At 39.7% G+C, this 18,166-nt stretch overlaps 1 long non-coding RNA gene across 1 annotated transcript; it reads right to left on the reverse strand.

Annotated features, from left to right (window-relative positions):
• Nucleotides 1-16,042: 16,042 nt before the first annotated feature.
• Nucleotides 16,043-18,162, reverse strand: LOC141491762 (uncharacterized). The gene is made up of 5 exons (XR_012469755.1): nt 17,998-18,162; nt 17,245-17,269; nt 16,947-17,000; nt 16,760-16,834; nt 16,043-16,438 (listed from the first exon to the last, which is right to left on the reverse strand). It is a non-coding gene; the product is annotated as an uncharacterized LOC141491762 (long non-coding RNA).
• Nucleotides 18,163-18,166: the final 4 nt, after the last annotated feature.

An 18,166-nucleotide genomic window follows, 5' to 3' on the forward strand; every position in this document is an offset into this window, starting at 1 on the left:
CTTTTTCAGAAGCCTATAAAGTTGTTTAGTCTTTGAAAAAACATTGTTGATGAATGAGATTGCCCAAATCTCCAGGGTACATGACTTTTGATCCTGGGTGGGAGATCCCACTCAACTAGAGAACCTTACAAGGAATTTAATCTAAGGTGAATTCCCATCCATTGTCCTTCCACTCAGCCCGGGCTGAGTAAAGGGTTTTGTCCTAGACTGGCTTAGTGTGGATAAGAGAGAGGTCTCTTTGTCTAAGACTCTCGATCCTCCAGCCCATTAGAATTCATTAAAAACAAACAAACAAAAAAAGAATTTGGGGCAGTTAGGTGGCACAGTGAATAGAGCACCTGCCCTGGAGTCAGGAGGTCCTGAGTTCAAATCCAGCCTCAGACACTCTCAAATCCAGCCTCAGACACTCACTAATTACCTAGATGTATGACCTTGGGCAAGTCGCTTAAATCTATTGCTTGCAAAAAAATTAATAAAGGCCAGGAGGACTAGGGGAGGGATTAACAACCCGGAGACTCCATTCATTAGAATAAGTCCATCTCTTATTGTAATATTAATTATTCTCATTAATTTTTAACCAGAGTTGATCACTATCCATAGTCCACTTTTCAAAGGACATATAAATATCAATAATCCACCATGATCTTTCTTTGGCATTCAGGTGCGCCATTGGCCCCTTTTACTATCTGCTAGCATGATTAATAAAATAACTAATTACCCAGATACTATGTCTCTCCAACTTTTTATATATACATCATACTTTGAACCCCAGTTCTGTAAACTGAGAAGGGTGGGACTAGATGATTGTTAAGGTTCCTTCCAGTTCTAAACCAGTGACCTTATGCCCCTTTCTCTACTTCCTCATATTCACTCAGATGACAAGCCTTGCTGATTCTATTTTCAAAGCATCTCTTGTATCTGTCCTCACACAATCATTATCCTCATCTAGGTCTCATAACTTCTGCTCTCGACTATTCACCTCCTAATTGATATCTTCCCTCTCTAATCCACAATCCATGTTATTCCTAGCTCAAGTGACTGACCATCAGTGGACCCTGGCATTCACAACATCGCTCCTACCTTTCCAGCCTCCTTACACATCACTCCCATTGTGGCAATTTTTGGTTCAACCCAAATGACCTTCATGCTATTCTCCTGGTTTTTATATTTCATTTCTTGCCTTTGCATTGTACACATATTCTTTGCTTCCTCTAAAAAAAAAAAAAAACATATCTTCCTTCAAGGCTTAGCTTAATAAGGGCCACCTCCTAAATGAAGCCTTTCTCAGTATCCCTCCCAAAACTGATGTCTCCTCCACTATTACTTTGCATTTACTTTGTCTTATAAGGTTGAATTAATTCACTGTGGTGAGAATAGGGGTTTTTTTTTAATTTCATCAGAGAGAGACAGAAGGAGGACATCCTCTTGTCATAGTTCCTTTGCTTCCTATTTTCTGTAAATTCTGAACTCTGAGGAAAATCATTAATTGGTGACTTCTCCCCCTAATCCTTCCACAAATATGAAAAGCTGAGAGGGCTTGGCAAACTCTCATTCTGGGGAGATGATTGACAACAGTTCAATTTCTTTTAAATTTTATATATATATATGTATGTGTTTTCTTTGGCAACTTGGCTTATTTGCAAATGTGCTTTGCATGACTCCACGTGTATAATAGAGATCCTATTGCTTGTCTTTTTAAAGGGTGGGGAGGGGTAGAAGGGAGGGAATTTGGAACACAAAATATTTTAAAATGTTAAAAACATTTTACATGTAATTGGAAAATATTGAAATAAAAAATATGGCTCACTATCCCCATGACTAGGATGTCTTCACCTCCATTTCAGCGTTCTAGGGGTATCTGAGGGATTAAGCTATCTTCTGTCCTCTAATGTCATTGACCCAAGGCCCTTCTCCATTGTGGTCTCCCCACTGTTAACCATCAGTGACCAGCACCCAGATCCATTTGACCAAAAAGGCCTCATCTAGCCAGGATGAGGTGGGCCCCAAATGTGATTCCTTATTTCTCAAGGCTGGGCTACCTACTGACAGATACGTCTTTATTTCAGCTCCTACTAGGTGGGTCACACTAGGTTGGCTCTTCAATCCTCAGGACCTCGAGAGTTATACTGCCCAAGTGCAAACCTTGCATGCTCTCTAGGCTCCATTCCAGGATTCTGGGGAATTCAGTTTCCTGACCTATCAAAGGACTCAAGGTTATAATCATCTCCCATACCTAAAAGAAATCAAGGCAAAGATCTAAGATCCATTTTCATGGGTCACATACTGGCTTTGGATGAGGCCAATGTGGAAAGGATCAAAGGTTTTTCCTCTTACAGTATCATCTTTCATCCTTCCCAGACGACTCTCTAATCTTGTCTATATGTCCAGTTATGTCAGCTGAGCACTTTGACTCCTGCTTATAGGACTGCGATCCTTGATCAGGCCCCTGCTATATTTATGTGAGATTTAAAACTGAAATGATCCAGATACGTAAACTGGGGTTCAAAGTATGATGTATAAAAAGTTGGAGAGACATAGTATCAGGGTAATTAGTTATTTTGCTAATCATGCTAGCAGATAATAAAAGGGACCAATGGCGCACCTGAATGCCGAAGAAAGACCATAGTGGATTATTGATATTTATATGTCCTTTGAAAAATGGACTATGGATAGTGATCAACTCTGGTTAAAAATTAATGAGAATTAATGAGAATAATTAATATTACAATAAGAGATGGACTTATTCTAATGAATGGAGTCTCCGGGTTGTTAATCCCTCCCCCAGTCCTCCTGGCCTTTATTAATTCTTTTGCAAGCAATAGGTTTAAGTGACTTGCCCAAGGTCATACATCTAGGTAATTAGTGAGTGTCTGAGGCTGGATTTGAACTCAGGACCTCCTGACTCCAGGGCAGGTGCTCTATTCACTGTGCCACCTAACTGCCCCAAATTCTTTTTTGTTTGTTTGTTTTTAATGAATTCTAATGGGCTGGAGGATTGAGAGTCTTAGACAAGAGACCTCTCTCTTATCCACACTAAGCCAGTCTAGGACAAAACCCTTTACTCAGCCCGGGCTGAGTGGAAGACAATGGATGGGAATTCACCTTAGATTAAATTCCTTGTAAGGTTCTCTAGTTGAGTGGGATCTCCCACCCAGGATCAAAAGTCATGTACCCTGGAGATTTGGGCAATCTCATTCATCAACAATGTTTTTTCAAAGACTAAACAACTTTATAGGCTTCTTAAAAAGTCCTGTTTCTAATTTAATAATTGATTATTAAATGCAAGAGAGAAATAATCATTTGTCTCAAAAGTGTTCAAATGGGGGCAGCTAGGTGGTGCAGGGGATAGAGCACCGGCCCTGGAGTCAGGAGTATCCCGGTTCAAATCCAGTCTCAGACATTTAATAAATGACCTAGCTGTGTGCCTTGGGCAAGCCACTTAACCCCATTTGCCTTGAAAAAAACCTCTTCTGATTTTCGATCATTCTCCAACCATGTGCCACATCACCCCTGAGATCAGGTGTTCTTCACCTGGAGTTGATTTTGTTTTAAAAATGTGTGTATAGGGGTGGTTAGGTGGTGCAGTGGATAAAGCACTGGCCCTGCAGTCAGGAGTACCTGGGTTCAAATCCGGTCACAGCCAATAATTACCTAGCTGTGTGGCCTTGGGCAAGCCACTTAACCCTATTTGCCTTGCAAAAACCTAAAAAAAAAATGTGTGTATATCTATACATTTATGTATATAAAATAATATTCCAAAATAATTTTTGATAATTCTTTGTCTTTTATTATATGCATTTACAATATTACTTTGATAATGGATCCATTGACTTCATCAGACTACAAAAAGGGGTCCATGATACAAAAAAGGTTAAGAATGCCTACTTCAGATCAATTTTGAATCTGGCTATTGGTTTTCTTCCCTCCCTCCAATTTACCCAAGCTGTCATGGTGTTGGGAAGAGGGCATCTCTCCTAAACATGTCAGAGACACCTTTCTTAGACCTCTGGGTTGGGTATAGTGCTATCTGGTGAACAATTTATACATTTCTTGCTGCTTATTGAATAAAAGTCCTCTTCCAGAATGAAGGATGAGCAATAAACAAAGGGACATTTTGCCTTTCAGTACGTGGAAGTTGGTACCCAAGTCTATATGGGTTGCTTTATACAATGGCAAGTATCCCAAGCATCACATGGAATATTCACCAGAGGTGATGTCCACACAGCCTATAAGCCTGCATTGATAGAGCGTATTAAGATTTGCAAAGTACTTGACGTGATCTCATTTCACAACCATTCCTGTGGCAGGAGGTGTATCCACTAAAGTCACCTCCCAGCTGGGCTGGGCTAGTTAAGGACTATTGGAATTGTCCTTCAGACATGATTAGTTCAGACAACTAAAGGTTCTGTCCATTGATTTGGCTTCTTGACTATCTACTTGTGCCTGAATACCAAAAAACACATAGTTTAGGAAATTTCCTTTGGCTCTTAGATGCTATTTCATTTCATTTCAATCTTGAACCTAAATTACCAAGGAACTGACTTGATCTTGACTTGTTAATCCTTCATTTTTTTTTTGGGGGGGGGGGTTGCAAGGCAATGGGGTTAAGTGGCTTGCCCAAGGCCACATAGCTAGGTAATTATTAAGTGTCTGAGGCCGGATTTGAACCCAGGTATTCCTGACTCCAAGGCTGGTGCTCTATCCACTGTACCACCTAGCCACCCCCAGCCTTCATTTTCAAAAAGGACCAATGATATTACAGGGAAATGACCTGACTAGTGTGTGAATGGTGTTTAAGTGAGGCAGAGTGCGTGACTAGTCAACCTCTCTCTCCAAAGTCCTTAAAATCCAATGACAAAACAATCAGAACAATGGCCCAGGATGCATCAGAGGGCCTTGGCCTCCTCAATGTTTGACCAAGTTGTAAGTGTCCCACAGCACTTAGGCAGCTAAAGCCTTCATGGCCCTTGAACAAATTGTTCTCTTCTGTCCATTCCACCAGGGGAAGTCTTCACATGCTTGGAGTAGACACCCCACCCCCCCCCCCAGCATGTCTCAACCTGGTTTAGTGTATCTACCAAAACAGTTTACCAAGATGTGGCCAGTGGGCATGCTCCAGCTTCTTGGAATTATAGGTAAGAGTTAGATGGGAAGTTGACACCAAAGGTGAATGTGCAACCTTGAAAAGGGGTCAGCAGTCCTCATACCAGAGGTGCTGGTCCTCCTTGAGATCTATAGAAAATCTGTAACATTTGTTTTGTAGTTGAGAACATTGAGCTTCAGATTTGTAAAGTGATTCACCCATTCACTTAGAAGATTCAGTGGCTGAATTCAAGTAGACTCCAAAGCTTATCCATTGGCCTCCCTCCTCTGGGCTCACTCCTAGTTGGTTGTGAACCATATGTGAGTGATGGAAGGAGACGGGGTAAAATGTAAATGAGAGAAGTGTCAGTCCATCTTGGGCTCCTTCAACCTTGTGGAGGGGACAGTCTAGGCCTCTCCCCAGCCTTCTTTACTCATCTCCCTTCCATTGATTTTTGGCTGCTGGGGGAGCTCATCCTCCCTCACTGGAGGCCTTCCAGAAATGGTGGGATGATCCCTAGGTGAAGATATCATTGCAAGGGTGAAGAGAAGAAGAGTGAGCTTGAGTCCAACCTATGAGCCTGTGGATTATGGTTCTCATTAAGCACCTACCCTGAGAGACCGGAGCCTCTGCTCCAGTGAGAGGGGCTGATTGGGTGTCTGTGCCTACAAGTGGGAGTTCTGTGCCTGGGATTTGTAGGGGTCTGTATGTCTCACCCATTTCATCAACTTGCATTTATTATCCAGCTGCAAGTATGAAGGAAGAAAAGAACCAAGATGGCCCAGGTCCTGCTTTCAGGTGGGTCCTAGTCTGGTGGAATGTAAAACCTCACATAAATGAAAAGCCAGAGAGACAGAATTTCTGAGATATGGCTATAGGAAGCAGACGGGTAAATTTAAAAAGCAGGGTAGAAATCTCTCCCAAGCAAATAATTTTTATCTCAACTTTGGTTTCTGCATGTTTTGGTCTGTATTTTGTTTTTATATTTAGGATATGGCCTTTATTTGCTGGGGGGGGTGGGGGGGAAGGCAGGGAACTGATAAATCAGGGTGAGACTCCTCCAGGCTATAATATTTTAAAAGGAGTCATTTTAAAGAATTTCTTTCTGGTTTTTGATTGAGAATTTACAAGAAAATGCTAAGTTTTTTCTTTAGATTTAGCAGCTGATAAAGATCTAAACCCAGCAACTAGGGAGAAAACTAAGAAACCACTTAGCACATGGGATTTTTTGAAGAAAAGAAAACTCATGAAAGGACAGAAATGAGTAAACAAAAACAAAAATAAAACATTCAGTAAAAAGCCAATGAGAAATTACTAAAAATTAATTTGAATCCAAATAAATTAATCACATAGAACTGATGGGTTAAAGAATAAGGCAGAAAAATAATCAAAGATTTCTTTAAAAAAAATGAGACAACATACCAAAATTAATGAGTGGCAGCCAAGCAGTGACAGTTTCATTTAAAAAAAAGAGGAGATCAACATATTGGGCATGCAACTACAAAACAAATAAATTAAAACACCATTTAAATGCCAAAATAAAAAACGATAGTAACAAAACTGAAAGCAAAGAAAAATTCATTTAACAAATAAATCTGGGAGCTATTTTTTAAAAAAAAATAAACAAATGGATAAACATTGATTAAAATAAAGAATACAAATGACCAGTGTTAAATTTTTTCTAAAGAATTCACAATGAGGTGCAGCTAGGTGATGCAATGAATAGAGCACTGGCCCTGGAGTCAGGAGGACCTGAGTTCAAATTCTGCCCCCAACATTTAATAATTACCTAGCTGTGTGTCCTTGGGCAAGTCACTTAATCCCATTGCCTTGCAAAAAAAAATTCATAATGAATGAAAAATAAAACAGATTTTCAGCCAGTTATGGCTGACCTTCTAAATGAAATGTATGAATATTTACAAAAATATAAAAGGCCTATATTCATTGAAAAATAATGAATTTAACCCAGTCTTCAAAAAAAAGATGAACAAGTCATAAGTGAAATTCCAGTGATAAAAACTGCAAGACTAGATCAATTTACATGTGTATTCTATCAAAAATTTAAAGAATAATTAGCTCTGATATTACAGTAAGCATCGAAATAGAAAAAGATATTCTGACAAATTCTTCTGCGATACACGTATGACACTACCACCTTGACAAATAAATTACTAGATAACTCCTTTTTTCTCTAAGTGCTAAATAAATACTCTATTGGTCTATCTAGATATTTTGTGCCTTTTGTAGTTTTTTGAATGGGATTTCCCTTACTCTATTGTCTCCTGGATTCTGCTATTGCCATCTATATAGGCAATTGATTTTTGTGGATCTATTTTTATTTTGCTGTCTTACTGAAGCTATTGTCTAAATAACCTCTTGGGTTTTTGTTATTGCTGATTTTCTGGTTTCCCAAATAAACCACCCTGTCATCAGCAAATAGATATAATTTTATATCATCTGTGGCTATGCTTATGCCTTTTATTTATTTCTCTTATGTGCAAATTTAGAACCATTTCCACTCCAAAAGTTTATGTGGACTATTTGTGCCCAATCTGTGACAGAGTCTTCTGAACTTGTATTGGTCTGATCAGCCTCAGTTGGACACACTGTATCTTGACACCAACATAACGATTCCATCTTGGTCCTCCTATAGCATAGAGAACACCAACCACCCAACCAGCTCTCTCATTCCTATTGCCAGCATTTCTAGGGATAGGGATAGGGATTGAACCTATCATTTCACAAGTATTAGGAACTCTCTCTTGAGGAAGCCCCTGCCATTATTTCAGGTTAGCATCTTCTCTGCAATTTAGATATTCTTGAGCCCTGGGAAGTTAGGTGACTTGTCCAGGACCACACAACCTCTGCATGTCAAGTGATGGGATGTGAAGCCAATGTTCCTGATTATTTAACACACAGGAAAGACAGTTAGGATTCCCAGAACTTTCACAATGTGTTGAATCTAGAAAGATGAAATTCAATAGTGATAAATGAAAAGTCTTATAAGGTGGTCTGTAAAATCAAGTTCAGGAGAAGTCACAGATAAAGTGCAGAGGTTTGGTTTTGTTTTTCCTGAGAAAAACCTGGTGGCCTGAATGGACTGAAAGTGCTCTCTTCTCCTCAGTTCCACACCTCCAATCATCTCCATCTTAACCTCCCTCTCCTTCTCTGCTCCAGTCTAGGAGGAGGAAGAACCTCCTCCTGCCAGTGCCAACCCCTCCACTTGGAGTTTGATCTCATCCCTTCCAATTTCCCTCAGGATCGATCTTGGCCCTTTCTTTGGTCATTCCCTCTCAATCCCTAACTTGGGACCTGTCCATATCCACTGGTCAATTCTTGGCCTCCCACAAACAGATTTTCCTCATCCTTAAAAATCTTTTGCTTGACCCAACCATAACTCATCCTTTTTTTTTTTTAGGTTTTTGCAAGGCAAATGGGGTTAAGTGACTTGCCCAAGGCCACACAGCTAGGTAACTATTAAGTGTCTGAGACCAGATTTGAACCCAGGTACTCCTGATTCCAAGGCCAGTGCTTTATCCACTACGCCACCTAGCCTCCCCCATTCATCCTGTATCTTACCTTCCCTTCACAACCAAACTTCATGTGGTTTTGAATGGAATTGGAGGAAATGATCAAACAGTTCTGATCGATCCCACTAAAATTTCTTTTCTAGGACCTGCCCTACTACTCGGAAATCATTCCATCCCTCCCTGACTGATTAGCCCACTCTCCACGGCTGATACTCCATTCCTATATGCTTCTCTTCAAACCCGTCATGATAGCCCATTTCCTACTTCTCCACATACACCCCCAAAAATCCTATGGTGAGGCCATTTGGCATGAGTTCTCTTTTTCCTCATTTCATATAACTTTGACATTTTCCTCTATTATACCACTTTCACTCTTGTCTCTGATGGAAAGGTAGCCCTTCTCATTGTCAAGGTAAACCCCTCTACAACCATCTTTGATCTCTGCTTGTGTCTAATCAAACAGAATTCTTCTAACATTCCTACTTTCTCTTTTATCTTTAATTTTTCCATTTCCTAGATTGTTATCTAATTCCTACAAATATTCCTGGACTCCATCTATCCTGAAAAATCATCAGTGGATCTTGTCATCCTCCCTAGCTTTTATCTTTTAGCTTTTCTTCCATTCATGGCTGAAATTTCCTAGAGCAAACTATCTACTGGTGCTTCTGCATTATCTCCTCTCATTTTCTTCTAAATGCTCTGCATTCTTGTTTTTGACCTCCTCACTGGCATTTTCAACTGGCATTTTCTCAAGGTTTATCCTTTCTGATATCTCTGCAGCATTTGTCTTTCCTGACCATCTAGAAAATGGAGAAATTAAAGATAGAGGGAGGAAATAGAATGCAATGTGAAGTATCTCACAATGAAAATAAATGTGGAAACAGAAGCAGCTAGATGGTTAACAATGGTCAAGAGTGCTAAGCCTTGAGTCAGGAAGACCTGAGTTCAAATGTGACCACAGACTCTTACTACTGTGTGACCTCTGGCAGTTTAACTTCTGCCTGTTTCAATTTCCTCAACTGTAAAAATGGGGATAATAACCTCTATCCCATGGCTTTCATGAGGATCTAGTGAAATAATTGTAAATTATCTGATACATTGTAGGCACTATATAAATCTTAGCTATTTTTTTCACATTGGTAATTTGGTTAGACTTATTTAGACTAGAGGGCTAAATTGAAGTTTCCCACTCATACTTCTCTCTATAACTCATCAAACTTTTCCTTTAAGTTTTTAGATGTTATGGCATTTGGTGACTAAATGTTTAATATTACTATTTGTATTATCCATAATACCTTTGCTAGTAAGGATTAAACTGACTACCAAATTGGAGGTCTACAGAGCTGTTGTGTTGATGTCATTGCTGTATGCCTGTGAAACCTGGACAGTCTATCAGCGCCATGTCAGGAAATGGAATCGCTTCCATTTAAATTGTCTTAGGGAGATTCTGAAGATCACCTGGCAGGAGAAGATACTAGACACTGAGGTCCTTTCTCAAGCCACAATGCCAAAACATTACTACAGAGAGTGTGACTATGATGGACTGGATATGTTGTTAGAATGCCAGACATACGCTTGCCAAGAGGTCTTTTATGGAGAACTCATACAGAGCAAATGCTCACAAGGGAGTCAGAAGAAGCTATATTGAGACACCCTGAAGGTTTCATTAAAGAATTAGAATTAATTGTATGGTGTGGGAGACACTGACACAAGACTGCCCAGCCTTTGACCTGAAGCAGCTCAAAGGAAACATGACATCTCTAAGTTTAGAGTACCCACCCCAAGTGTTCACATGGACCATTTGTGTCCAACCTGTGGTAGAGCTTCCGACCTCATATTAGTCTGATCAGCCAATGTCGTGTCATTTGTCTCAAACACTGTGATGTCATTTTGGCCTTCTTTGATAACAAAGGACAAGAATCAACCAACCATAGTACCTTTCAGCAAAAAGTAGTTTCCCTGCTTATCTCCTGTAATTGTCTATCTTTTATACTGCTTTGTCTGAGAATGATTACTATCTCTGCCCTTCATTTTAACTATGTAACTTTCTATTTCAAGTGTTTCTTTTTTTCTTCATCCACTTTGAGTTTATATCAATCACATATAGAATTATAACTGTTAATTTTCTATTTTCCTCCATCCTATTCTTTTATACTTTTTATTCTCTTTGTTTCCCACTCCTTCCTTATAAAGAGAATGATGCTAATAGACAAGGAGAAAATTCAGCACTATCGTTGAGGTATTATATAATGTGTTTCTGTTATCCTGCCCTATTTCTCTTTATTTCACTAGTATAAACTGGTCTAACCATTTTGGAAAACAAATTGGAACTATGCCTCAAAAGCTGTATACTATACATAACTTTTGACCTAGCAGTATAGCTCTTCGATTTATTCACACCCCACCCCTCAAAGAGATAAAAAAAAAAAGGAGCAGGAGACCAGAATATTCAGAAACACTTAGAGTAGCTCTTTATGTAATAGTAAAAGAGTTGGAAACTGAAGGGCTGTCCATCAATAGGAGAATGATTAAACAAGTTACAGTATGAGAGTATAATGGAATAATACATTGCTGTAAGAGTGATGCAAGAGATGGCTTCAGAAAGACCTAGGAAGACTTGCATGAATTGATAGAAAATGAAGTGAGCAGAACCAGGAGAGCAATTTATAAAATAACAGCAATATTGTAAAGATAGTCCACTTTGAACGATTTAGGAACTCTTCATAACTAAATAAAAGATAGAATCATAGGAAGTAAAATGGATCATTTCAATTATAATAAATTTTTTTTAAAATTTGCACAAACAAAACCAATTCAGCCAGAATCAGAAGGAAACTGGGGGGGGGAGGGGAAATTTTATAGAAATTTAAAGAGATAAAGGTTTCATTTCTTAAATATTTAGGGAACTGAGTCAAATTGGTAAAAAGAGTCATTTCCCATCTGATAAATGGTCAAAGAATATGGTCAGTTTTCAGCAGATAAAATTAATTTCATCAATAGTCAAATGAAAATTCTCCAAATCACTAATAATTAGAGAAATGTCAATTAAAACAATTCTGAGATACCACCTCATACCCATCAGATTAACTAACATGATAGAAAAAGGGAAAATGTCAAATGTTAGAGGGGATGTGGAAAGCACTAATACATTGTTGGAGAAGTTGTGAATTGGTCCAAGCATTCTGGAGAACAATTTGGAACTATGACTAAAAGGTAATGAGTGCATACCCTTTGATACAGCAATACCACTACTAGGTCTATACCCCAAAAAAGAGAAAAGAAAACAAGAAAAGACTCAAAAGTGCCCAAATATTTCTAGCAGTTCCTTCTGTGGTGGCAAAGAACTAGAAACTGAGGGAATGTCTATCAATAAAGGAATTGCTAAAAAAGTTGCAGTATGTGATTGTGTTGAAATACTACTACTGTGCCATAAGAAATAATGGGTGGTTACAGAAAAACCTGGGAAGACATATAAGTAAATGCAACAAGAAGTGAGCAGAACCAAGAACATTGCACATAATAAAGCAAAACTGTATAATAATCAATTATGAAAGGCTTAGTAACCCTGACCAAGACAAATAATCCATGCCAGTTCCAAAGAACCCATGGAGAACTGATGAATCCTAAATACAGCCTGAAGCAGTTTTTTTTTCCCTTTCCCCTTTTTTATTTCACAACATGGATAATGGCAAAATATATTTTGCTTGACTTCATATGTACAATAGATATGTTTCTTGCCTTCTTGGGTGGGAGAGGAGGCAGGATGGAGGAAATTAGGAACTGAAAATAAAAACAAAAACAGAAGTAGCAATCATCACAATTTCCAATTATAATTCCAAGGTCTCATGATGAAACATCCTACCAACTTCCAGAAATAAAACTGATAGACTCATAATACAGATCAAAATATATTTTCTTTTCCTTGTTTTTTGACATGGATAATATGAGACTTTGTTTTACTTGATTAAGCACATTTATAACATGTTTTGTTTTTCTTGTCTTCTCAATAGGGGAGAGAAAGGGAGAGAATTTGGAATTGAAAATTGAATTTTTTAAAACAATGAAGGAAAATGCATTTTCTGAGTTTGGGATTAAAATTATAAGAGCAGAGCAAATTCCTGAAGGAGTTTACATTCAAAGGAAGGAAATAAAATGGAGGGGTAATAGACCAGGAGAGGCACTTTGGTCTGGAAAGCTACTGAATTGTTATGTGAAAGCACACAAGGGAAGTTGACACACCCTATCCAAGGACAATGAGAGAGTGGATTTGATCAAGATTCTTAGTTTCAGATTTGGAGGAAAACAGTGCAGATCACTGGATTTGGCATCAGAGGAACTAGGTTACAATTTCAACCCTTCCCCTTCTTACCTGCTATAACCCCAGGCTAATCATTTACTTCTATGGGAAGTTTCAATACTTGATTCAAGTTCAACATAGATTTAGCTCCTGCTTTGCATCAGAACCATGACAGACATAGAGGATCCAAAAATTAAACCAAGGCCCCTTTATTCAGGTGCCACATACTCTAAGCAGCCCTCCCTGAGGCTCTCAAGTGAAAATCATAGAATCATAGATCTACAGGAGACCTCAGAGACCATGTAGGGCAACCTCCTCATTTTAGAGAAGACGATTAGAGAAGTAACTTGCTTATGGTCTCACAGGGATTGAATTTGAACCCAAATCTTGAGTCTAGGAGGCAAATGGGGTTTCGGAAGATGATTGAATGTTTTAATCCATGTCCAAAGCTCTTTCTATTGTATTCCAAGAGCCCAATCTCAACAAATTTCTCCAAACACATTGATTAGACCTTGTCTAATTTCTTGTATCTCCTGGTGTACTAGGGTCCATTCTGGCCTGGGTCTGGAATCAGAAAGCACAATCAGAGCACAATGGCAGAGCACAGTAGTTTGTATATATATGTATATATATATATATATATATATATATATATATATATATATATATATATATATATATATATATATATAACTTCAGACAGAAAGAACATGGATGAGAGACAGACAGATAGAGCCGGTTCCTGCCTTTAGCCTAACAGATTCATTCTCCAACTGACACCACATCACTAAATGTAAACAAAGTTCACTGAGAGCTACCACAAACATGGCAGTGGTAATTCCCTGCAGTCAACTTCCAACCTTTACATCTCTAATGTTAAGAGATTCAGAAAATAGCAATGCTTCCCTAAATCATCTTCTTGAACCATCTGAGATAAGTCAGTGTAGCACAGAAGGAAACAAAACCAACGGTCAAGGTCTTGATCCCACCCACTCAATCCTACACTACACCTTTAAATTTATTGACACATTAGTTCCAAAGAAGGCTCCAAGTGATTTTCACACATATTGAATAATTTGAGAAGAATCTGCATGATTTCCTGGGAATGGATGACATTAAATTTAGGACAGTGTTGAAAGTAGTTAGAATTTCTAGGAACAAAACAGAAGGATGACATTCTCTTAATTCAAGAATTCAAAGATTCACCAAAAATGGACAAATAGACTCAACTTTGAGAAGGAGAGGACAGATTTTTGTCTTGATCCAGAAAAGGGAAAAGAGTGTAAAATCGACTTGGTTTTCACTTTGGTTCAATAGTCATAAAATAATTAAATGGTATAAATGGTAAAAATAAATGGTAAAAAACCTCCATGCTTCTATTTCTATGGATAATAGAAGCACCATCATCAAGATTTGGTAGAAAATCCTCCTTGTGTTTCAGCAGTAAAACTATAATGTTTCCTGCAACATTTTAAGTCTAAGACAATCAGCAAAATAATACACGAAGCTCTAATTTATGGCATTTGCCAATTTCCAAGGTTTAAGTACAAACACTGAAAATTTAACAATCAGCTCTGTGATTATGAGCTGTTCATATGTTCCTGTTTCTTGTGGACTGGCAATGGGAACACAGAGAAAAGAATTCTTTGAGATCAGACCAAAATATGACCAATGACAACAAGATTTGGAGGGCCCTTTGTGTTGGCCCCACAATAGGAAATTGGGATAAAGCCTACCATTAAACTTAATGGAACCAAGTAAAGTGTCTAGAGACAGTCAACAGAAAGCTGATTGGACAACTGAAGAAATTTCCTTGTGAGCAATCCAAATCTCCTGTAGAGGACAGAACCATCCCAACTGGGAAATGACAGAAAGATTTTGGGGAGACCAGAGTAGAAGTATACATGTAGTGAACCAGATTAAAATGTAAATGGGAAGGACAGCTAAATGGTGCAGTAAATGGGAACGACAGTGCAGTGAATCAGGAGGACCTGAGTTCAAATCTGTATTTGATACTTATTAGCTGTGTGATCTTGGGCAAGTCACTAACCCATTGTCCCATAAAGAAATATAATTAGCAAATATTTAACAAGATAAAAATACAAGGGGACATAGATAATGTTAATATGTTGGTTTTTAAGCCAATGTGTGTCTTACAGGGATCCTTGTTCACCATCCTCCATTTCTACTTGAGTTTGTTACCATTTGACCAGAAGTTCCCCCAGAAGCAGTGTTATATCACCAGATTTACTAATATTGACTAGTCTCAGAGGGTCATTTTTTGTTGTTATTCAGTCATGTCTGATTCTTCTTCCTGACCCCATCTGGGCTTTTCTTGGCAGAGATACTGGAGAAGTTTGCCATTTCCTTTTCCAGCCCATTTTACAGATGAGGAAACAGAACGGGATGAAATGACTTGCCCAATGTCACACAGTTAAACAGTGTCTGAGGTCAGATTTAAACTCATGATGAAGAGTCTTCTTGATTCCAGACCTATTGCTCCGTGCACTACGGTATCACCTTGCTGCCTAGGAAAAATTATGTTTCAGGACGAAAAAGTGAAGACCCTCTGCGCTACGGTTATCATTCCTGGACTTATTCTCATCCTCCTCATTCCCATTTTGTATTTAATCGAGTTCATAGAAACTTTTTTTTAATGTTTACTCTTTGTTGAGTTATGGCACAAGGAATCCAAGGGTTGAGTTTAGGCTCCTGCCTGTCTGGATCATGGAGGTGGGTATTGTCCTCCTCAGCACCAGCATCATCCCAGGGACTGAGGCAGCAGCAACATCCTGGTCTCAAGGTCAGGCTCCCAAACCCTCCCAGGAAGATGATTTGTTGCTTGAGCCTCCTAGCAAGATCCTTCATTCCCATAAAACATCCTTCCTGATTAGCTTCCAAGCTTCATGGGTCTCAGAGCATTAACATCTGTAAGGGACTAGAGGGTATATAGGCTAACCCCCTTGTGACAGATAAGGAAATTGAGGTCCACAGAAGAAATCTCCTGGCTCACAATAAATGAATAGAGCTGGGATCTGTGCCAGGCCCTCTGACCCCCATATCCTGTTCCCCATCCACCACTATCCCCAAATACTGTTTCCCTACCCATTTTCAATAAAGACAGACAAGATAAAAGGTGCGCATTGTTGTTAAAGCTCTCTCCCATGGTGCCCAGCATCCATCAAGGAAGGATTCAGCTTCGGGGTCATTTTCCATCTTTCCTATCATTAAACTGAAGCAGGAGGGAGAGAGGAGGTTGCCCCAGATTTGAGCAGAGGGAGGTGGAATAAATTAAACTGGGAGGAAGGTGATTAGGAGTTAAAATTCCAAGCTTGAGCTCTCCTGTTTCATCCCCATTCCCCAGAGTCTGAGCCAAACCCTCCCATTACAGGGTGGGTGAAGCCTTACATCCTCATCTGTATTGTTCCAGCTGTGAAGTTACAGGTCTTTCAGCATATCCCGGATCTGAGCCACGACTTTGAGCAATTTTGATTCATTGAAGTAGCCATCCAAATAGCCATCTCCTCCCTGAGGAACCGAAAGGAACAACCCAAAGTGTCCCTCAACCAGTCTTCCCCAGCTTCTGCCCCAGTCCCTGGCTATGCTTCTCACCATTCCCAGCTGTTTCCCTTCAGCCTGAAACAAAAATAATTCCCAAATTTCCCATTTAAGCTTTTTAATTGCCAATGGGGCAATTAGGGAATATATTACCATAATCATTTTCCAGATTAGGAAATAGAGTCCCAGAGAAAAGGACTTGTCCTGAGGGGTCATGCTTTGTGACCAAGCTGGAACTCAGACCCATACCCTTGATTCCCAAGCCAGGGAACTTTTCAGGTCCAATCTCACCTTTTTAGAATGCACCAGCTTGCCTGCTACAAAGACCTCGAAAAGCTCAGAGGGCTGGGAAACCAGTTCTTCAACCTAGGTCAGAGGGACATGGTGAAAGGCTTATGTGCATGGAGTCATCTAGGCCGGGACCATAGTAGAAGGGGAATGAAGTGCCCTCCATCCTGCCTGGGAAGGATCTACTCACAAAGATTAGCCGTTCTGGGAAAATCCCATTCAGCTGCTTTTTCAGGCGGTTGAACTAGAGATGAAGAAAAGGAAGTCACTCAAGGGTTGGCACCCCAGGTTGGAAATCTCTGCCTCCTCCAAAGGACTACAGGTGTAAATCCTCATCACCTCTCTCTCTCTCTCTCTTTCTTTCATACACACACACACACACACACACACACACATACATACACACACCATACACACACACACACACACACACACACACACACACACACCTTCATCAAAGAACACTATCCAAGAAAAAAGTTACTCACCCTAAAATGATAACTTCAGGAGTTGCTAGAAGAGATACAGAGACAAATTCAACGACAAAAAGGTAGAGACAGAGAGAAGTATCCCACCCAAAGAGAAATCAGATGTATGAAAAGAGACACCAGAAATTAGGAGAGATGGAGGATATAAAAGAAGAGATACAATAACCAGAGATAGAAATACATGAGATGAAGAGATGAACAAAGCCAAAGAAGACATTGATAGAAAAAGAAAGGAATATGGAGAGAGAAAGAGAAACAGGAAACAGTGAGGTCCAATGAAAAAGACAGACAGGGATAAAGATGTCAAAGAAGAAGGGGGGGAGATAAAAAGAAAACAAAAACAAGACTCGTTTATATGTCATTCTATTGCCCTTCCTAATAACTAAAAACGATAAATTTGCAAATCACTCTGAATACATATTATTGGATTTAATCCTCACAACATGTGAAGCAAATGCTACGGATAAAATTCTCATCTTAGAAAAGAGGGAACTAACTGTGCCTCTGAGAGATAGGACAGCCAGCAAGAATCAGAAGTGGGATTCCGTCTCATCTCTAGCCATAACCCAAGGTCTCTCTTCTCAGAGAAGGGCAAACCCCAGTGGGGCAGGTTAAACACCAAGAGACTCTAAGAGCATCCTCCCAGACACTATCTCATAAAGATAGGGAGAATCCTCCTGGGGAGCCGTGACCCCAGCTCGCTGCCATTGCTCTAGAGTAGGGGTAGGGGATGGGGCCTGAGGCCTCCTTTACCAGAAAATGACCCGAATCTGAATTTGAGAGGTCTGATCGGGACTCTCGCTGAGCTGGTCTGGTAAGACTAGTGAGGGGGGCGGCTCCCCGGGGGCGCAGGGATCAGTTTCCATGGGCTCCAACGGGCCGCGGCGCCCCTCTAATACCTCTGGGCGGAGGCGGTCACCTG

The sequence above is a fragment of the Macrotis lagotis genome, chromosome 1, assembly GCF_037893015.1.
Source record: "Macrotis lagotis isolate mMagLag1 chromosome 1, bilby.v1.9.chrom.fasta, whole genome shotgun sequence".
Classification (NCBI taxonomy): domain Eukaryota; kingdom Metazoa; phylum Chordata; class Mammalia; order Peramelemorphia; family Peramelidae; genus Macrotis; species Macrotis lagotis.